Source organism: Hyaena hyaena, unplaced genomic scaffold, assembly GCF_003009895.1.
Source record: "Hyaena hyaena isolate Hyena2069 unplaced genomic scaffold, ASM300989v1 scaffold_47, whole genome shotgun sequence".
In the NCBI taxonomy this organism is placed as follows: Eukaryota; Metazoa; Chordata; class Mammalia; order Carnivora; family Hyaenidae; genus Hyaena; species Hyaena hyaena.
In genome coordinates this window covers 2,967,162-2,989,964 of record NW_024080679.1, presented here as the reverse complement: position 1 = coordinate 2,989,964, position 22,803 = coordinate 2,967,162, and positions in this window count along the sequence as shown.

Below are 22,803 nucleotides of genomic sequence, written 5' to 3'. Positions count from 1 at the left end.
ACTTTTTTTCTTTTTTAAGCAAATGGAAGCACACCACATACCACCTTTTCTCAATCTTGGCTGTACATTAAAATCATGTGGGGGAGAAAAAGTCATTTGAGGAGGCTTTTCAGAAAGCTTAGATTGGAATCTCTAGGGGAGGGAGTATTTTTAAAAACTCCCCAAGTGATTTAAAAAAAGATTTTGTAACGTTTATTTCTCTTTGAGAGAAAGAGAGAGAGAGAGAGCACGTGCGAGTGAGCAGGGGAGGGGCAGAGAGAGAGGGAGACACAGAATCTTAAGCAGGCCACAAACTTTGAGCTGTCAGCACAGAGCCCGACATGGGGCTTGAACTCATTAACCCTGAGATCATGACCTGAGCCAAAGCCAAGAGTTGTACACTTAACCGACTGAGCCACCTAGGTGCCCCTTAAATGCCCTTTTTTAAAAAGCCACTCCATTGGATAGAATTCTATCCATTCAATTCTAGGCATTCATGAGTATCAGGTCGTTTCCAATGTTTTGCTCTTACAAACAGTGCTGTAACAAATAACACTTTACATCTATCATTTTGTGTGTATGCATATATGTGACAAATATTGCAAAGACAGATACCTTAAATGCATAGGATAAATTCCTACAGGTGACATTCCTGAGTCAAAAAAACAAGGACGTTCTCAATTTTGCTAAATATTTGTGATTTTGCTATTCATGATTTTATTGAATATTTCACCCGAAGTATTTGGTAGGCGTTACTAGCTGCCCTGTGAGGAATAATTTGTTAAACCAGGTTCACAAAGGTTTTTAAAGTGGAAAAGCATGATTGCATTTTAGAGCCGTATACACTGGGGCAAAACTACCATACTTGGGCTCAAATTTCAAAAAGTGAGTGCAGATTGGGGATGCAGATCTTTCTCGTAGTTAGGGTTACCAGTGCCTTTCCTGATAGGGATGGTTCGCTGCTGGGTTTTTTGTTCTTTCTTGCCAGTAAAGAGTTTTGTTCTCAGAAAGGAAACAATATGTGCTCTTTGATGTGGCTCAGAAAAAGAGAGGCCAACACCACATTTTAAAATGCTTTGTGGAAGAGCTTCCAGAAGCGGCTCGTTAGAAGAAAGAGCTCACAGAGGGCTACAGCTCAAACAAGAGAAGTTTTTAGAGCACTTGAAGAAGTTCTGACTCTAGAGGAATTCCCTTATTTAAAAAACACAAAAGCAAATCGTGGAAAATGCAGATGCAATTATTCTCCCTCTGATGGGAATAACTCTCTAGCTCTTACTTTGAGGAGATGCCAAAGGCATCTCAATGCCTAAATTCAGGCAGTAAGTGAAACCCTGAATCTGAAACACTCTTGCTCAAAGGCGTGCGTCCCCAGGAGCAAACAACAGGTGCGCTTTGGGAAGTTTCCACGCTTTTATATGGTTGAAGATTCTGCCCTTTAACCTTGGTCTCTCCTGCTTCTTTCCTCAGTCCTCCATTCTCCTCCTCTTCTGAGACAGACAGACAGACACAGAGAGAGCCAGAGACAAACGCGAAGAAAGAGATGCACAGATAGATCAAGGGGGAAACAGAAATTTCCCTTTGGTTATGACATGTTTTAAAAATAGCTGTCAGGACAATTCTGAAAGAAATGGACCATAATAAAACAGGTCATGTCCATGTCAAATCAAGTTTTATGGTATTCCTATATTTCCTGAAGAAATTCAAGCATCATTAGTCTCTGAATAGTTTATCAGTCGAGGCTGTTTGACAGAAAGCCCTAGAAAATGACTCATGGACTGAGGGCTGAAAGGAGAGGTTATTTCAGTGACACTGAGCTGCTCACAGAGGTGAAAGCAGGAGCCAGGACGGATCCAAGGACCACCACGCCAGAGGCTCATAAGGAATTTCTGTTGGAGATCTCGCCATCATGTGATTTTTTTTTTTTTTTCAGATTTCTAGAAACATAGTCTAGTTGGCTTGGCTTTGTCATCTGCCCCCTCCGGCAGTCAGGGGCTGCTGGAGCTCGTACCAGGGAGGGTATGGGCAGTTGGGAAACAGGCCAGCAAGATGGCACCAGCTCCCAAGTTCCCAGCCACTTATCCCCATGAAGATTGGATCTGGGAGAAATAGCGACTCAACACTGAAGTGCTGTCACAGCTTAGGGCTTTGTGCTTCCTGAAAACGTATAGGAGTCCGATTAGGTTTTGGACTGGACAAAACATGGCCAGAAGTTTCTTGGGAGGCAGAAGGCGTGCTGAACATCTCTTGGGCCACGTGGATCATTATTTAAAAGTGCTTGTGTAAAAAGCAGTGTGTTGATAGTTGCACGCCCGTGTTCACAGCAGCCAAAAGGTGGAGACAACTCAAGTGCCCATGGACAGTTGGAGGGGTAAACGAATGTGGCACACACATACAATGCAATGTTATCCAGCCTTGAAACAGGAAGGAAATCCTGGCAGACACTACAGCTCAGTGAGAGAAACCACCCACACAAGGACACACACTGGACGATTCCACTTTCATGAAGTCCAAGAAATAGCCAGATTTATAGAGACAGCGGGTAGAAGGGTGGTTGCCAGGCTAAGGGGAGGAGAGAAAAGTACGGGGCCTGGTTTAACAGGTGGCCAGTGCCAGCTGTGCAAGATAGAGAGAGCTCTGGGGGCACCTGGGTGGCTTAGATGGTTGAGCGCCGGATGTCGGCTCGGGTCATGATCTCACAGTTTGTGAGTTCGAGCCCCACATCGGGCTTGCTGCTTTCAGCACAGAACCCACGTCAGATCTTCTCTTCTCCTCTCTCCTTGTCTCTCCCTCGCTCACACACTCACGCTCAAAAATAAATAAAACATTTTTTAATTATAAAAAAAAGAATTCTGCAGATGGGCAGCCAGTGATACATTCGCACAAGTACATACATGCGAATGTCATGTGTGTACTTAACGCCACTGATCGTGCACTTAAAAAGGGCTGAAACAGTAAAATTTAATGTCATATATCCCTCACTACAATATGAAGAAAGAAGCAGTGTCTGAAAGCCGAGATGCCATCAGCACGAGTAAGGAGTGCAAAAAGGAGGTGAAATTAAAGTCTGTATTTCCAAACAGGGTTTCTTTGTCCATGATGTTCTTTCTGTAAGAGGCTGCTTTGGCTGCTTCCAAGCGTTGGACTTGATCGCTCTTTAATCTACAGAATAAAAAATTCATGAGTTTTAAAGAAACATGGCAAAGGCAGAAAGTGACTTCTTTTTTGTATACGTTACAAGTCTAGCTAATAATCCGAAGCCCCTGCATTGACGCAGCCTTTTTTCATACTGGATTGCTCTGCAGAGCCCAGGGGGAGAGAAATTAAAACTTTATGACTAAGAGCACTATTTTGTTTCCTTTCTAAACTAACCCCAGGAAAGGCCACCCATGTAGGCTTGTGCAGACAGAGCAAAGACTTAACCATAAACTGAAAACAACCATATTACTACTTTCTCCATGTTGAAAAAAACAAAAGAAGAAAAACACAAAACAAAACCAAATACAATTGAAATACAGAACAACTACTGGGTTTTCGTCTTAATAATTTACAACGGGTGAAATGGTGAGGTTATCAATAGTCTTTCATGTGGTTAGTTGGTTTTAAAATGATATTTATTACCCCTCTCCAGATGTGGCTTTCCGGTTTGTTCACTGACTTCCCCACTTACGTGGCCCTTCTGCACAGAGGACCTCCCAGCCCTCAAATGCCCTCCCCGCCCTGAAACAATTCACATCTATCAAGATCTTCTCAAAAGTCTTTCTATAAAAAGTCATTCCTATTAAGTCCTCCTGGCTCTCTTCAGATCTCTTCCTCCAGTGAATAGCTAGGACACTAATTATTTTCCTTTTCATGGTGCATAGGACTTCGGGCTATCAAAGTGTGATTTTCAAAAAGCTAAAAACCTGACTCTCAGACAAATATAGAACGAACATATGTCAATTATTTATGTAGCTAATTCGTGAGAGGGCCGGGAGGATGGTAAAGCTGGTTCAAAGGAGAATTCGATGAACAGATGCCTGTGTAGTCAGTCAGGAAAGATATCCTAAAATAAACTTTCTAAGCTACAGACTAAACTGGTCAGTGGCCTATGGGCCAAGAAAACTATAACCTCTGGAGTTACCTTCCCTAGTCTTGGAAATCTACCAGTTAACATGTAACTTCAGAGGGTTTGGGCATTAGTCAGTAGCAGATAGCAACACAACACTACATGTCCTAAAGAATTAAATAAAATTTGGGAGGACCTTGGGCTGATCAATGCTCCCCTACATGATTGAAAGGGTGTGCGGTCATCCTTTTAACCTTATACCAATGATTTTGAATACATATACCTGGCCAGGTCAATCGCTCCATTTTATAAGAGGAAACAGAAGATTGGAGAGATGAGCTAACTTGTCCAAGGTCACACACCCGCTAAGGAGCTGAACTGGAGCTTAAAACGAAGTCTGGTCGGCCACAGCACGGTACTTCTCCAAAAGCAGACTGAAGAGCCACAGGCGGGTGACCCACAGCAAGTGGTGTCAGCAGAGGACACACCTCACCTGACACATGGGGATCCAGGGGATACAAATGCTTACTTATTGTCAAGAAAGTCCATGACCTACATAGACCACCTCTGATACCACTGGAGATATACAAACAGCCAAGAAGCATATAGCTAGTTGATCTTAAGTGTCATTAGGCCAAAGAGTTCTATGATTCTGTGTTTTATTTTATCAGTTGGATTATAACTTCTTTGAGAGCACATATTTAACACTCATAGATTTACTCAATAAGTATTTGCATCTAAGGCAGACTATATTTTCCAAAGACACCTACATATTCATCCCATCTCATATGTTCTTTTTACAATGGGACTGTCTCCTTCTACCAGAGGAAGCAAAATTTCCCCTGACACCTTGTATCTGGGTGGTGATAGTGGCTGCTCTGGCTGAGGGAGTGCAGCAGAAGTGATGCCATGGGATGTTTGAGGCTCTGTAGTAAAAAGTCACAGTGTCCACCTGGCTCTTTCTCTCTCCATCTCTCAGTCTCTCTCTCTCTTTCTCTCGGTGCTTGCCCTTTGAACCCAACCGCCATTTTGTGAGGAAGCCCAAGATACATAGAGAAACCAAGTGTGGGTGTTCTGATCAACACCCCTCACCCCCCACCCAGCCGCCACCCACCAACAGCCAGCCTCATGGGTGTAAAGCCCCAGACCTGAGAATGAACACACAGTCAGATGATTTCAACCCACAGGCTTTCCAGTTTTCCAGTGGAGACACTGAGGAGCAGAGGTCAATTATCCCTGCTACGTGCCCTATGTGAATTCCTAACCCACAGAAACCAAGAGCAATAATAGATAACCTTTGTTTTGTTTGAAGCTGCTATGTCTTGGAGTCATTTCTTATGCAGCCATAAGTAATCAATATATCATATTCTTGGCACTGTAGCATCAATAATTTCAACTTTTCATCAGTGGCTCAAGTGTCTCATGTGGTTCTTCATAACTTCCTTGAGCTACATATTTGTACTTTGCTTACTGAGAGCAGAAAGGCTGTGTTCCGTGGCTGGGCAAGGATCCTCCCAGCATCTATGTATCTATCGGTCTTGGTGGCTCCTACTTGTAATTGGATGTGCCCTTGATCATGTGAAGAGATAAATACAGTTCCGGCGGGGGGGGGGGGGGGGGGGGGGGGGAATGCCAAGTGCTTGTCCCAGAGTTGGACAGAAATTGGGAACTTTTAAGGAAGTAATTATTCTTAGTGTGTGGCGGGGTGGGGGGGGGGGGTATCCCAGAAAGTTTAGGCTAAGCTATAGGGTAAAATTCACTGGAGGTCAGATTAGATGTGACATGGCCTTGTCCATCATGATGATATTTCAGGGGTGCCTGGCTGACTCAGTCAGGCCATGGTCTCAGGGGTCATGAGTTCGAGCCCCACACCTGGTGTACAGATTGCTTAACTAATTTTTTTTTAAAGACGATATTTCCGCAGTGCTCCATCCAATGCATAAGTACACTCAATGGGGAATGTTTAGCTAGAGTGAAGACGTGCGCATTTTTATAGCCTTACAAAGGTCTCTGGATGTATTCTCCCAAAATCTCAGTGGTGTTGCCTTGTAGTTCCCAGCTCCCAGCAGAGAAGTTCCCAATTTATGAGATGTGATGAAATTTCTCAAGGTCTCTGCCAAAGAACCTCAGTTCAGGAGAAAAATCTATTAAACAGACCTCTGATTCAAGTAGCCATCAGTGCAGGCTGCCTCCAAGCATTGGACTTTGGGGACACAGAAGCTGATGAAGTAGTTTTCCCAGGAAGAGGCTTAATTGAGATAAAGTATACTTTCAGGAATGTTCTTTAAGAGCATGAGCACAATAAATTACTACAAAGAGCGTATTTTAAAGATTCCTTGATTTATACGTTTCTACTCTCATCCACTGGAGGCTGTATTTTAAAATGATACCAAAACAACAACAATAACAACAAAGATAGGCAGCAAAACGTAGCTGCTAGGAAATCAGGCCTGTTTCTGCCATTTACTAGCACCATAATGTCTCTGAGGGTCAGTGTCCTCATCTGTAAAATGGGGACAATAATAATCTGCCTCATGGAATTGTCCTGAGGATTAAATAGGAAAATGCGTGGAAACCTCTTAGCCCAGTGTCTGTGACACAATGAGATAATAGGAACTGTTTTCAGGGCGCCTGGGTGGCTCGGTCAGTTAAGCGTCTGACTTTGGCCTTGGTCATGATCTCACAGTTCGTGGGTTCAAGCCCTGCATCGGGCTCTGTGCTGACAGCCTGTTTGGGATTCTGTCTCCCCCTCACTCTCTGCCCCTCCCCCACTCACACTCAGTCTCCATCTCTCTCTCAAAAAATGAATAAACATTGGGGCACCTGGGTGGCTTAGTTGGTTAAGCGTCCGACTTTCGCTTAGGTCATGATCTCGCAGTTCTTGGGTTCGAGCCCCGCGTCGGGCTCTGTGCTGACTGCCAGCTCAGAGCCTGGAGCCTGTTTCAGTCTGTGACTCCCTCTCTCTCTGACCCTCCCCTGCTCACACTGTCTCTCTCTCTCTCCTAGAAATAAATAAAACATTAGAAGAAAAAAAAATGAATAAACATTAAAAAAAAACTATTAAAAAAAGGAACTGTTTTCGTGACCATTTTCCTGTTATTCTCCTTGCATTTTGTTCATCCATGTGTTTCTTGTCTGTTTCCCCAGCTAGAACGCGAACTCCAGCAGAAACCCATTTAGTTCCTTAGATATTTCTGGGGCCCAGGACAGCTGCTGCCACATGGGTAAATAAATGACCCATTCTTCTTGACTTCTATAGCACTGTATAAATGAACTGTCGCTAATAGTAACACGAATGGTAATAGCTGTTAAATTAATGAAACTAGGAGGCCATCACTCTGAGGTGGCTCTAATGCCTCGGTGGCCCGCATAAGCAAACCAAAAGCTAAGCCTGTAAACGCCTCAAGTTTATAAAATTGAAACCTAATGACAACTTACTACCAGCAGCCATCTAGGCCTGAAGCTATAACCAATCAACAATTTTTGATCAATTTTTTTAAGTCTATTTACTTAGAGACACAGAGAGCGAGAGAAGGAAAGAGGCAGAGAGAAAAGGAGAGAGGGAGAATCCCAAGCAAGCTCCACACTGTCAGCGCAGAGCGGGACACAGGGTTCAAACCCATGAAATAGTAGAGGCAGCGACTGAGCCATCCAGGAGCCCCTTGATCAATGTTTGTGTTATTAATCTCTTACTGTGCCTAATTTACAAATTAAACCTTATCATAGGTATGTATGTACAAGAGAAAAACATAGCATGTGTAGGGCGGGGGACTACCACAGTTTCAGGAATCCACTGTGGATATCCCCCGTGGATAAGGGGGCATCACTTTCTATTTCCTGACTTATCCAAAGCTTCCTGTTGATTGACTGATCTGTGTAATTTCCAAAGTCCAGAGAATCTGAGAAGCAGATTATTATTTCTTTAAGTGTTTATTTATTTTTGAAGGAGAGAGAAACAGAGAGCAAGCAGGGGAGGAGCAGAGAGAGGGGAAGACACAGAATCCAAAGCAGGCTCCAGGCTCTGAGCTGTCAGCACAAGGCCTGATGCGGGACTCGAACTCACAAACCATAAGATCATGACCTGAGCCAAAGTCGGACGCTCAGTCAACTGAGCCACCCAGGTGCCCTGAGAAGCATATTATATGGCAGAGACTCCTAGATTCCAGCAGTATGTGTTTTCCTCATGTTTCCTAGTAGTAAAAATTTAATCCGAGGACACGGCCACTGAGAATAATGATTACACTTGCTGACCTCCCTCGCAGTCAGGTGTGGCCACCTGACTAACTTCTGGCCAATGTGATGGACGGGTATGAAGATTGCACGGCTCGCAGCCCCTCTCTTCTCTCTTCTGCATCATCCCTCTTGCAATCCTGGCGTTGCGCATGCTGACGCCGCCATGTTGGGCCATAAGGACTGGTCCCTGAAGACTGCTTGAAGCAGATTGCTTACTTCTTCAATTTGTCTCTCTTGTTAAGCAACTGTTATTTGGGGTTTTCTGTCACTAGCAGGCAAGCTGATTCATTATTAATTCAGTGGCAAATGGTGTAAATCAGCACTCGAGGAGGTGACATTTAGTGACAAAATTGGTAACTACATAGCTTGGCTCAGAATGCATCCTTCGGACAAGAAAAGCAGTAATGGTGGTGACTTGCTTTTTATAGTGCTTTATCGTTTCAAACCTTTTCAAACGTATTGTCCCTTTTGATCCTCATCATAAATTCCTGGGCCAGAGGAATAAAAGGACATTGGGGGTGGCCTCTAAACTGAAAGTCATCCTCTCCAGAAAGAGGGCACAGCTCTTTCTGCCATGTCTCACCATCTGGGCTGACTCAACACTATTACGAATGGCATGGTAGAGGCTGAGATTTGCCTTTCTGGTTTTTTTTTTGTAAACTTCTCAAATTGATTTCAATTATCTATACAATGATAAAGTCCATGCTTTGAAAGTATGAATTGTGTCCCCTACAAATTCATATATTGAAGCCTTAATGGATATAGAGCCTTTGAACAGATAATTCAAGTTAAATGAGGTTGTATAAGGGGAGTCCTTATCCAATATGGCTGCTATCTTTATAAGAAGAGGGATGTTTGGATGGCTCAGTCGGTTGAACATCTGTCTCTTTTTTTCTTTTTCAACCTATGTGTTTATTTTGAGAGAAAGAGTGTATGTGATAGTGGGGAAGGGGCAGAGAGAGAGAGAGAGAGAGAGAGAGAGAGAGAATCCTAAGCAGGCTCCTTGCTGTCAGCTCAAAGCATAATGTGGGGCTCCATCCCACAAACCATAAGATCATGACCTGAGCTGAAACCAAGAGTTGGGTGCTTAACTGACTGAGCCACCCAGGCACCACAATGGTCACCTCTTGAATTTGGATCAGATTATGATCCCAGGGTTGTGGGATGGAGCCCCCATCAGGCTCTGCACTGAGAGTGGAGCCTGCTTGGGACTCTCTTTCACTTTGCCTGTCTCCCTCGCTTATGCTTTCTCTCTCTCTCTCTCTCAAATAAACAATTTAAAATTTCAAAAAAAAAAAAAAAAAAAGGAGGAAGAGACACCAGGGATGCGTGCACACAGAGGAAGGACCATGTGAAGGCCACCATCCAGAAACTAAGGAGAGAGACCTCAGGAGAAACCATACCTATCAACACCTTGATCTTGGAACTGTGAGAAAATAAACGTCTGTTGCTTACGCCACCCAGTCTGTGGTATTTTGGCAACCTTAGGAAACTAATACAAGGACCAAGTAATGTTTCCAGTGTCAGAGAGAAGATGGAGGTCCAAGTGTCAACTTTCAATCCAGGATTGGGAATATCTATGACTCCCAGGTCCTGGCTTATTCCTGGGAAGACTGACCTGCCCAGTACCAACCCCTGTCCTGTCATTTAGATTTCTGGGGGCTGATAGCACCACTGTGAATTGGCATGAACACAAGTAAATTCTTTATTGCAGACTATTATTTATCAGAGAAAAATTTTTCTACGTACGTGGTTGTTTCCAAGATGTTTTTGAAAGTTAGAGAAAATGTCAAACTGAGTGGAAAATAAAAAAGAGCATGACAGAAACTATAATGAGATGCCACTTCACACCCACTAGGACAGCTACAATTTTTTTTCAGATGGAATATAACAAGTATTGGCGAGAATATGGAGAAACGAGAATTTGAAATGTGTTCTGTCTATACAATGGAATAGGATTTACCTATAAAAGGGAATGAAGTACAAATGTACGTTGCAATGCAGAAGCTTGAAAACATATGCCAAGGAAAGAAGTCAAACACAAAAGGCCACATAACATATAATTCCATGTATATTTAATGCCCAGAATGGGTTAATCCACAGAGACAGACAGCAGATGGGAGTTGTCAGGGTCTAGCGTGAGTGGCGAATGGGGTTAAACTGCTTACTGGGTACAGGGTTACCTCTCGGCATGATAGAAATGTTCAGGAACTTGATAAATGTGGTAGTTGCACAACAACGTAAATGTCCTGAATGCCACTGATTTGTGTGCTTTGAAATGGTTACTCTTAGGGTGCCTGGGTGACTCAGTCAGTTAAGTGTCTGACTCTTGATTTTGGCTCAGGTCATGATCTCATAGTTCATGAGTTTGAGCCCCACATCGGGCTCTGCCATGAGCATGGAGCCTGCTTGGGAGTCTGCCTCCCTCTCTCTCTGTCCCTCCCCTGCTTATTCTCTAGCTTTCTCTCTGAAAATAAATACATATTTAAAAATAAATAAAGAAAAATAAAGAAAATGGTTAATCTCATTTTGTGTACATTTTACCTCAATTTCTAAAAATATTTTTTTTTAAAAAAGAAAACATGGGGAAGAAGAGAGATTTACTATACAGCTGAAGAACCCTAAGTCTCAGGGCCCTTGATTGCCTAAACCCTTCCAGGGCCCTGAGAGCAACCCTAGTAATATGTTCCCATGGCTACATCTACTAATTTTTATTTTTTATTTTTTTTGTTTATTTATTTTTGAGACAGAGAGACAGAGCATGAGCTGGGGTGGGGAGAGGAGGCAGAGAGAGAGTGAGACACAGAATCTGAAGCAGGCTGCAGGCTCTGAGCTGTCAGCACAGAGCCCAATGCAGGGCTCGAACCCACAAACCGCAAGATCATGACCTGAGCCGAAGTCAAATGCTTAACTGACTGAGCCACCCAGGCACCCCTCTACTATTTTTTAAAAGAAAACCCCAAATTGTTTAAGTTTCAGACCCCATAAAACCTGATTCTGCCCCAGAGAAGGCTCTCACCCATCTGACCCCTATAAATGGTTGAGGGAGACAAGTCAGTTTCACCTACTGTCCACTCAGATCTCTTTGGAGGATTCAGGGAAGAGGGGAGCCCAATTCTGAGCAAAAAAACTGACCCTTGAGGCCATTAGGCTCTGAAAATAAACCCAACTCCTACAGAAACATTTCTCCTTGGAAGTATCAATCCAGCTCAGCAGGAAGCCCCCCGAATTCCAACTCCTTCCCGGATCTTTGGATCAAGCTACATTCTTTGCCATAGCCAGCTAGCTAGGCTAGGGTGACCAGTTATCTGAGTTTGCTTGGGACTAAGGGGTTGCCCAGGAGACAGAATTTTCAATGCTAAAACACAAAAAGTCCCAGGCAAACCAAGGTGGTGTGTTCATCCTCATGAAAGTGAGAAGTCTGAACACATTGGGGTTAGATAGGATCCTAACCACCATTCATTCCTTCCAGAGATTTAGCGAGGGTCTTTTAAGGGGCTGAATGTTCTGCTGAACACTAGTTCTTTAAAACTGAATGAAAATACTGTATGATTCCCCTTATATGCGATATCTAGTGCAGTCAGATTCATAGAGACAGAAAGTTGAGGGATGGTTGTCAAAGGCTGGGAAGGGGGGAGAAAGGGGAGTTGTTGTATAATAGGTTTTCAGTTTTGCAAGATGAAAACATTCTGAAGATCTGTTTCATGACAATGTGAATGTACTTAACATTGCTGAGCTATATACTAAAACGATGTATACTAAGATGCTAAATTTTATGTCATGTGTTTTTTACCACCATAGAAAAATAATAGAAGAAGAAGACCAAGACCTTGCCCTCCAGCTGGCCCCGGTTCCTCAGAAGGAGACCAATGGCAAGTAATTTAATGCTCTTTATAAAGTACTTCCATTTTTTGAAGTTTATTTAATTTAAGACAAAGAGAGCAAACAGGGGAGGGGCAGAGAGAGGGGGTGAGAGAATCCCAAGCAGGCTCTGCAGTCAGCAAGAACCCAATGCAGGGCTCGAACCCATGGACCATGAGATCATGACCTGAGCTGAAATCAAGAGTTGGACGCTTAACCAATTGAGCCCCCCAGGCACCCCACAATGTACTTTCATAGACACAATCGCAATTGATACTCTGGACAATCGGTGAGAGAGATATTATCAAACATATTTCACGGATGAAGGAAGAAACTGGCTGGGCTTCAAAGCCGGATCTCATGACTCCTCAGCCCACGCCAGATCTGACGCTCCATGCTATCCAGAAGAGGACTGTGCCTTCCTTGACGTAGGATGTTTACATCTGTCTACTGTCAGGGACAGCGATTCTGGAGAGGGCACGTGGTTTCTGTATGACTCACAGTCTTGGGAGGCCCCCCAGTTGGGCAGCAAACTGACATGTCAGCTCGCTGTAGCTGGAGAAGCCCGGATGGAGTTAACAGCCTCTAAAAGCTGGTTTCCTGGGCAATCTCTGCAGCTGGCACGGCGCTGAGGGGCCGGCTTTGTCTCCTCTGTGGCACTCCTCTCTCCTGCCCAGTGTGGGGGAGGACTCTGCAAAGAGAGCCCTTCCTGGCACCAACCAGCCAACAGCGTTGGACACAGACATCCCTGCCAGCAAGAGACACAGAGAGAAAGGGGTCCAGGGACAATACATTAAACAAAGATATTAACCCTGCCCTTGAACAGAGTGCTAATGAAGCCTGTGGGCCGGACTCCAGTGTCTCCGGTTTTGAGGACACTTGTTCGGAGCGATTAAATGGAGTGTTTTGGGTTATTAGCGTAACTGGTTCAGAGCTTAATGTCTACATGTTAGGAGAAGCAGAGGCCTCCGCCTTGGGTACTGGAGCGCTGGGTCTCCTTCTTCCTGGCTAACTACTGCCTCTCCCCAACTGCAGTCACCCCCAAGCCAAATTGGGGCTTTTTCCCCTTAGCACATACTGGGGAAAGCCATCCAGGCCAGGCAGACTGGGCACTTTGAACCACATTAGAGTCCCTATTAGAACCACATGGAGCAAGGGCGGCAATCCTCCCCCCCACTCCGCCCACATGAGGTGCTGTTTAGACAACCACACCATCTTCCTTCAGGCCCATTCCCCACCCACCTGCTTCCTCATCGAGACCCTACACTCCAGCCACACTAACCGCAGTGAACCAAGGATTTACATGTGGAAGACCCAATCCAAACAATAGACTTGTTCTGAAAACTCATTTAAAAATGATCATTGTCTTAGTTGGCCTGGGCTGCTATAACAAGTACCAGAAACAAACAACAAACATTTATTTCTCACATTTCTGAAGCCCAAGAGCAAGGTGACAGCAGATTCGGTGTCAGGTAAGAGCCCCCTACCTGGCTCTCAGACGGCTGCCTTCTCTCTGTGTCCTCACATAACCGACACACAGTGTCGGTCATCTCTCTGGTGTCTCTTCCCCACGAAAGGGACCCCACTTTCATGCCCTCACCACCTCCGAATGGCCCCACCTCCAAATACCATCACATTGGGGGTTAGACTTCAACATGTGAATATTGCAGAGACACAAACATTCAGTCTATAGCGGTCATCACTGAGGAAAAAACCCAAATGCTCCATTTTGAAGATTTGCTACTGTGTATTCTTCATGGATCTTTCTGGAGTGACCTTCTGGGCTGCAAATGGCAAGTCAGTGATGTCAGAGCAGCTGCGTCTGAGACACAGTGACTTCTCCACAGCCTCGCTGGTCAGGTAAGACGATGTGAGTCCTCTCAGTAATTTTAGGCTTGGGCAGACAGTGAATGTTTTAGAATCTCCCTGTCATTATCAAAACATGCAGATTAAATATAGCTATAAGTCCTCTGTAGTCCCTCCTATCAAGAGGTTGGAGGCTTAGAGCGTGCTTTAACCAATAGAATGAACTGGAAGTGATGTTGTGTGACTTCGGAGCCTGGCAGCTCTAGTTCTTGCCCTCTCAGAACCCTGGGACCAGCACACTGTGGAGAAGCCCAAGATGAAGGCCCACATGGAGAGGGAGGCACAGTGTTCTCTTGGCCATTCCAGCTGGCCCAGCCCGGGGTCATCTTAAAGACAGTCCAGCCCTTGCTGATCCACTATCAGTGAGCCAGGCACAAATAGCAGAACTCCTCGTCAGCCCACAGAATTGGGAGTGTAATAAATCATTGCTGTATTAAGCCACTAGGTTTGGGGATTGTTTGTTTCACAGCAAAAGACAACTAAAATAAACTATCCCTTTTAAAAACTCATTCTGGGGACACCTGGGTGGGCATCTGACTCTTGATTTTGGTTCAGGTGATGATCTCACGGTTCGTGAGTTCGTGCCCCACATCAGGCTCTGTGCTGACAGTGCAGAGCCTGCTTGAGATTCTCTCCCTCTCCCCTCTCTGCCTCTCCTCTGCTTTCTCTCTCTTGAAATAAATAAACTCTAAAAATTATAAGTAAATAAATAAATAAAACACTCATTCTAGATCTCACTTCTAGGTGGAATCTAAAAAAGCTGAACTTAAAGAAACAGACAGTAGACTGGTGGTGGCCAGGAACAGAGGGGAATAAGGGTGAGGGATGGTGAGATATTGGTCAAAGGGGCCAAACTTCCAGGGATAAGATGAGTAAGACCTGGGCATCCAATCAATGTACAGCGTGGTGACTATAGTTGCTGAGAGACTATTTCTTAAATGTTCTCACCCCAGCCACCCCAGAATGGTAATTATGTGAGTGACAGATGTGTTAACTAACTTTATCATGGTAATCACTTCTCAATAGATAGATAACATGAGTCAAATCACCACATTGTACAACATTCTTTAACATTTATTTTTATTTGTTTGTATTTTTAGTAATCTTTGTACCCAATGTGGGGCTTGAACTCGTGACCCTGAGATCAAGAGCTGCAATGCTCTTCTCACTGAACCAACCAGGCACCCCACCATGTTGTACAACCTTAAATGTACACCATGCTGTATGTCAATTATATCCCAATAAAGCTGAAAAAAAAAACAACCCTCATTCTGTCTTTTTTGAGATCTATGTGTATGTATGTATGTGTATACAGTATATATACACAAATTCCAAATTGGAATATATAAATTTCAAAAATGCTCTTAGTCTGGAACAGGGTTGGACTGGATATAGTACACAAATCATCTCTGAATTCCAACAATTACACCAGAATGTCTCCGCTGATATTGTTGTTACTTGGTTCTCCTTCAAGATTTTTTTGAATTATAGAAAATACCAAACAGATACAAAAATATGAAGAATATTATATAGAATCTTCCCGTACCCATCATCAGCTTCAACAATGATTAACTCCTGGCAATGGTGTTTTAAATACATCCTCCACTGGCTTCCTCCTTCCCTCAGGATTACTTTAGAACAAAACCCAGATACCATATCACATCATCAGCAAATATTTACCATGTATCTCTTAAAGATAAGGATAATTTTTATAACCATCTGTTTACATGTCTCTGACCCTTACAGTTTATGAGCTCTATGGGAACCAGACTTCACCTCTTCTTGGTTGTCTTCCCAGACCCAGAGCCCAGGGCCGCCTGCATGGCTGTGTGACCTAGGCATTTGCACAGCGCCCTGAGGCTCCGAAGGGTCCCATGCTTGACTTAATGTTCTCCACTCACCACCATCTTGAAATTCCTAATCATTTTTTAGTAAAGGCCACTAGTCCCACAAATTATATAGCCAGTCGTAGCTGTAGCTTTAACCACACAATTAACATCTGGTGATAGAAAAGAGACGCAGTGCTAGGTTCTACAAGGAACACAGCACACCCATGGTCTTTACCCTAAACTGACCCTCTTTTAGCATCCCCAGCTCAGTGGAAGGCACTACTACCCTTCTGGCTTGCAAGTCGAAAGTCTAGGTATCAGGGCACCTGGGTGGCTCGGGCAGTCAAGCACCGACTCTTGATTTTGGCTCAAGTCATGATCTCACCGTTGTGAGATCGAGCCCTGCATCGAGCTCTGCACTGACAGCACAGAGCCTGCTTGAGGTTTTCTCTTTCCCTCTTTCTCTGCCCCACCCCCGTGTTCGCATGTGCATGCTCTCTCTTTGTCTTTCTCAAAATAAGTGAATAAACATTAAAAAAAAAAAAAAAAGCTGGGGCACCTGAGGGTCTCAGTCAGTTAAGCATCTGACTCTTGATTTCAGCTCAGGTCATGATCTCATGGTTTGTGAGTTCGAGCCCTGCATCAGGCTCTGCGCTTAGACTGCAGAACCTGCTTGGAGGTCTCTCCTAATCCTCTCTCTCTGCCCCTCCCATGCTCTCTCTTTCTCTCTCAAAATAAATAAATAAATTTTAAACATTTTTTTAAAAATAAATAAATAAATAAAGCCTAGGTCACATCAGCGTGCCTGGCTGGTTCAGTCGGACTTTTGATCTTGGGGTTGAGTTCCAGCACCATGTTGGGTATAGAGATTACTTAAAAATAAATAAATAAATAAAATTTTTGATTAAAAAGAGTATAGCTTAATTATCATCTTTGCTTCCTCTCTCTCTCTTTCAACCTCCCATCCCCCACCACATAAGCTATCACCAGATCCTAATATTGGCAACTCCAGAAATTCTGGAAATGGGAAGGGAAAGGAAAAAGGAAAGGGAAAGGAAAGTTAGGTTTGAGCTGTCTTTGCACAGCAAGTATTTGTTTAGGTTTATATTTATTTGGGTGGCTTATAGGGAAGAGTCTTAGTTTTGGTTTCCCCCAGTGCTAGTGGTCTATGTGGGAGGTGATTCCAGAAGCTCTGTGAGCCAACAGGGAAGTGAGACAGGCAAGAGAAGGAAGCACACAGTGTGTGTTAGTGAATGTGTTGTCCCTTTAGGCAATTGGGGTTTGATCCCTTCGGGTCCCCTCTGAGGGATGGTACGGGACACTTTCTAGAATTGTCGCACAGAACGGGGAAGAACCTGGGTGGGGGGGAGGGTATTTGTCCCTCAGCTCCTGTAGCTGTTGACTCAAGCTTGCTCCTGCAGCGTCTCCACATGTATGTGTGCTGGCCAAGAAGCAAGAAACCATCGGTGGGCAGGGAAGCTGTCTCTCAAAGGTGCAGGTAAGCTCCACGGTGGGCTGAAGACGGACCCCAACAGTGTCTTCCACAGGAGGATGGATGGAGACTGTGGGACAGCCAAATCTCTCCCCTTCCCAGGAACCCTTTAAAGTCATCACTGGAATCTACCCATTTTCTTCTTTCCTTCTTACTTCCTCCTTCCTTCCTTCCTTCTTTTCTTTTTTCCTTTCCTTTCCTTTCCTTTCCTTTCCTTTCCTTTCCTTTCCTTTCCTTTCCTTTCCTTCCTTTCCTTTTCTCTCTTCTCTTTTCCTTTCTTCTTGTCTTTTCTTCTCTTTTCCTTTCTTCTCTTTTCTTTTCAGTATGGCTGACATACATGTTATACTAGTTTCAGGTATATAACGTAGTGATTCCACAACTCTGTAGGTTATGCCACTCAAGCATAGCTACCACCATCTGCCACCATACAACGACACTACGATACCGTTGACTATATTCCCTGTGCTGGGCTTTCCATCCTGTGACTTATTCATTCCGGATGGGACCAGTCCATTTCCTTCCCCGCCACCACACTGGCCCAAGCCACCGTCTCTCTTCTCCACGTGTCAGTCCCCCATCACCCACATTTCCCTCTCATCAGTCTGTTCTTCATCCCACAACCATGGAGATCATTTCCAAATTCAGACCTAATGACACCACGCTCCTGCCTAACATACGAAGGTCCTCTCAGGGCTCCTAGGATAAAGATCAAAATTCGGAGGCCCTGACCTGCCCTCCAGCTTTGTTAAATACAAGGAAAACAGCTTTTTATATTCAGCCCAGTTTCTTTCATATGCTGGCTTTCCTCTTTCCTCAGGGCCTTTGCACAAACTGTTCCCTCTTCCTGGAAAGCTTTCCCTAACCCCCCAGCTTTCTCATCTTTTTAATTGACACAGTCTCAGCTCACTCAGAAGTGTCTTCAGGGTTTTCCCTCCACTTTCTGGCTAGGTCAGCTCCAGTAGCCTGTGTTGTCATAGCACCAGACGGCTCCACTTCTTACTACTTAACCACAATTGTCATATCACCGTTATTGTGCAATCAATTGTTTGTTTCCCCCATGACGACATACATACTTTCATATTCTCACCATTATCCCCTGACACTGAGCTCAGAGCCTGGCCTGGCATACAGCAGGCTCTCAGCAATATTTGCGGCATGGATTTGAAGACATACATTTAAAAGGGATGTACTGGGGCGCCTGGGTGGCTTAGTCCGTTGGGCGTCCAACTTCGGCTCAGGTCATGATCTCGTGGCCCATGGGTTCAAGCCCTGCATCAGGGTTTGTGCTGACAGCTCAGACCTGGAGCCTGCTTCGGATTCTGTGTCTCCCTCTCTTTCTGCCCCTGCCCTGCTCGTGCTCGGTCTCTCTCTCTTTCTCTCAAAAATAAATAAGCATTAAAGTTTTTTAAAAAATAAAATAAATAAATAAAAGGGATGAACTGGGAGGAAAAGCTTAACAAAATATGATAAGCCTAGAAATATATGAGCACATGTAAACAGACACATCTTTAAGGGTATGCATTTAAAAAAATTTTTTTTTAATGTTCATTTTTGAAAGAGAGAGAGTCAGAGCACGAGTCAGGGAGGGGCAGAGAGAGAGGGAGACGCAGAATCCAAAGCAGGCTCCAGGCTCTGAGCTGTCAGCACAGAGCCCGACACGGGGCTCAAACTCTGGAGCCATGAGATCGTGACCTGAACTGAAGTCAGACACTTAGCTGACTGAGTCACCAAGGCACCCCAAGGGTATTATTTGTAACTGAAAAAGCTAAAAACCTAAAATTCTATAAACACGGGAATAGCTAAATAAACTATGCTATATTCATGCTCTAAATACCCCACACTTTTGATTTAATGACATAGAAAGATGACACTTGATAGAAATAAAAATACAGCGCGGCCCCATCAGGTGTGTCTGAGTGTATGTTCGCACATGCACTTGATTTGCACGGAAACTATATGAAAGTTGATTCGAGGAAAAAAGTGGCAATCCTTGGGGAATGGGATGGGGGTGATAGGCAGGATAGATGTACCTTGTTATTTTTATAATACTCGCACATTTCATTTTATAATTACTTAATGGTAGTGAGGTGGAACTTTAGGCATCCATAGGGGAGATTTTCTTTTTGAATGAAGACTATTTCTCTGTTTAGGAAAAAAGTCTACTGTGTTTACCCCCAGGAAATATCTTCACTTGTCAAAAACTCCCACAGGATCTGGTGTTGAGGCTATTAGCTGAGTCCCCACCAATACGGAGGAAACAGCAATGTTTCAAAATCCTTTGTCTTGCTCAAGACTTCTGGGACATTGCAATATTCCATTTCCTTTCATTAAAAAGAAAATTGTCAGGAGGTTTTCTGGATTTGTTCATTCTCAAAGTAAGCACGGCATTTGGCTGGAATCCTCTGCATTTAGCACAAGGCGAGAATGACACAGCCAACCTGCTTCGAGTTACAGAACGTTTCTCATCGACTAAATTAAAGCATTACTTTTCTGAACACCAGTCACATTTCTAGATACAGTATTTAATTTAATTCGTGCTTAGTGAAATTCAGAGCACCTATTACTTTATAAAGCACTCAGGGAATCAGTATGGAGTTAGAATTAAACCAACATACCTTGAATTACATCAGGCACCCCCACTTAAAAGCAGTGAGATTCCTACAGATCTAAACTTCCTTACCTGTAAAACGGAAATGCCGTGTATCTTATGGAATTGTTTTAAGGAGAAATATAAATGTTTCTACAGTAGGGACATGCAAATCAAAGCCACAATGAGATACTACTTCACACCCATGAGGATGACTGTTGTAAAAACAAAACAAAACAAAACAAAAACCAGAAAATAACAAGTGTTGATAATGGTAGGAGAAATTGGAACACTTGTGCACTGCTGGTGGGAATCAAAAATGGAAGCTATGGAAAATAGTACGGCAGTTCCTTAAAAAGTGAAACATATAACCACTACCTGACCCAGCGATCCCACATACGCCCCAAAGCATGGAAATCAGGGGCTCAAACTGATACACCCAAGTTCATAGCAGCATCAGTCACAAAAGGAGGAAACAACATAAATATCCACTGACAGATAAATATATAAACAAAAATGTGGTACATACGTATGATGAGATATTATTCAGCCTCAAAAAGAATGATATTCTGATACATGTTACAATATGGATGAACCCAGAAAGCATTGTGCTTAGTGAAATAAAGCAGACAGGGAAAGAGAAATATATAATTCTATTCACTTGATGTACCTTGAATAGCAAATTCATAGAGACAGAAAGTGAAATAGAGGTTACCAGGGGCTGGAGGAGCTGGGATGGAGGTTAATGGAGGAAGGGGTACAGAATTTGGGGAGAGGGGCAATGCTGATGGAAAAGTTCTGGAAATAAATAGTGGTGAAGGTTGCATAGCATTGTGAAGGTAATTAATGCCATTGAATGATTTACTTAAAATCATAAAATGGTGAATTTTATGTTATATATATTTTACCACAATAACATAAATATATATTACATTATATTATATATATACGTATTATATTATAAATTACATATTATATTATATGTATTTTGACCACCTAACATGGTATATAGGGGGCTCTCAGATTTAAATTGAAACATTCATTAGGTAGTACCTTTACCAGGACCATGACCTTCCCATAGCTAAAGAAATAGGGTAGGAAGTCTATGGAGAAGAGATCAAGAGCATAGTACTAAAGAAAAGGCAAAGGCAGTCTTTACTTCAACCTTTTATTAGCCGTGGTTCTCGGCCTTTGGTGGGACACAAAGTGCAGAAGGCAGAACCTGCCCATACCTGTCCATGCGTCCAGCACTATTACATTTCTATAGATGAGATGCTGCAGAAAGGAAGGGCAGAAAATATGAATTGATTTTTCCTGTGTAGCAGGAGGATTCCCACAGAAGGCCAACTCTGCTGTCAGGCAAGTCCCGGAACCAAGCTGAAGGATGGGTGATGGCGGGGGAGAAGGTATCCTCGAAAGTCTATAGAGTTTTCAGGGCACCTCGGTGGCTTCATTAGTTGAGTGTCTGATTCACCTCAGGTCATGTTCTCGCGGTTTGTGAGTTCGAGCCCCGCATCAGGCTCTGTGCTGACAGCTCAAAGCCTGGAGCCTGCTTTAGATTCTGTGTCTCCCTCTCTCTCCCCCGCCCCCCCGCTCGTGTTCTCTCTCTCTCTCTCAAAAATAAATAATCAAACATTTTCTAAAAATTAAAAATAAATAGGGGCGCCTGGGTGGCTCAGTTGGTTGAGTGTCTGACTTCAGCTCAGGTCATGATCTCACAGTTGGTGAGTTCGAGCCCTGCACCCCCCGCTCTGTTCCGACAGCTGAGAGCCTGGAGCCTGCTTCTGACTCTGTGTCTCCTTCTCTCTCTGCCCCTCTCTGCTTGCACTCTGTCTCAAAATAAATAAACATAGAAAAAAATTAACAATAGATAAAAAATACTGTGATGTGTTTTATTTTCTGCTTCCTGATGCTGGGATCTTGCTGACTATGTGCTGACTGTCCCTCCCAGGGTCAGCCATTTCCTAGAGAGCAAACAACCCACCCGGGAGCACACTTGTCAAATACAAACCAACCAACCCAAAGTCCACACCTCAACCACCTCCTTTATTGGGGCTCTCATGCCCTGGGTCACTACCTGCCCTAATCACCCCACGGCGGGTCCCAAACAATCACAGACACCGCCTGTGTCCCTGACCTTGCTGACATGATTCAGATTCACCAGTGCTAACCCTGATAAGCCTGCTTTGCCCACATCTTCCTACGGAAACCACCGGAAAGGCTCTTGCCCACAGTTTCCCCCTCTTCCTCTGCCTTCAGACCTACCCTAGCATTTCACTATGCACCGCCCCCCGACCACGGCTTGGTGTTCCTCCTCGTCTTGAGAGCTGTAACAAACTATATCTTTTTTTTTTTTTTTAATGTTTATTTTTGAGACAGAGTGTGAGCAGAAGAGGGGCAGAGAGAGAGAGGGAGACACAGAATCTAAAGCAGGCTTCGGGCTCTGAGCTGTCAGCACAGAGCCTGATGCAGGGCTCAACCCACCACCAGAGAGATCATGACCCGAGCTGAGGTTGGCTGCCCAACAGACCAAGCCATTCAGGTGCCCCACAGACTATCTTCTCAATGGCAGTCATTTCCATATCAGTTGAGCAAACTATATGTCAAATTCTCTATTGATACACTTTCTTTTAAAACAATGGACACCACTGCTTTTTTTTTTTTTTAATGTTTTTATTTATTTCTGAGAGAGAGAGACAGCGTAAGCAAGGGAGGGTCAGAGAGAGAAGGAGACACAGAATCTGAAACAGGCTCCAGGCTCTGAGCTAGCTGTCAGCACAGAGCCCGATGCGGGGCTCGAACCCATGAACCATGAGATCATGACCTGAACTGAAGTCGGACGCTCAACTGACTGAGCCACCCAGGCGCCCCGACATCACTGCTTTTTAAAAAAATTTTTTAAATGGCAAGA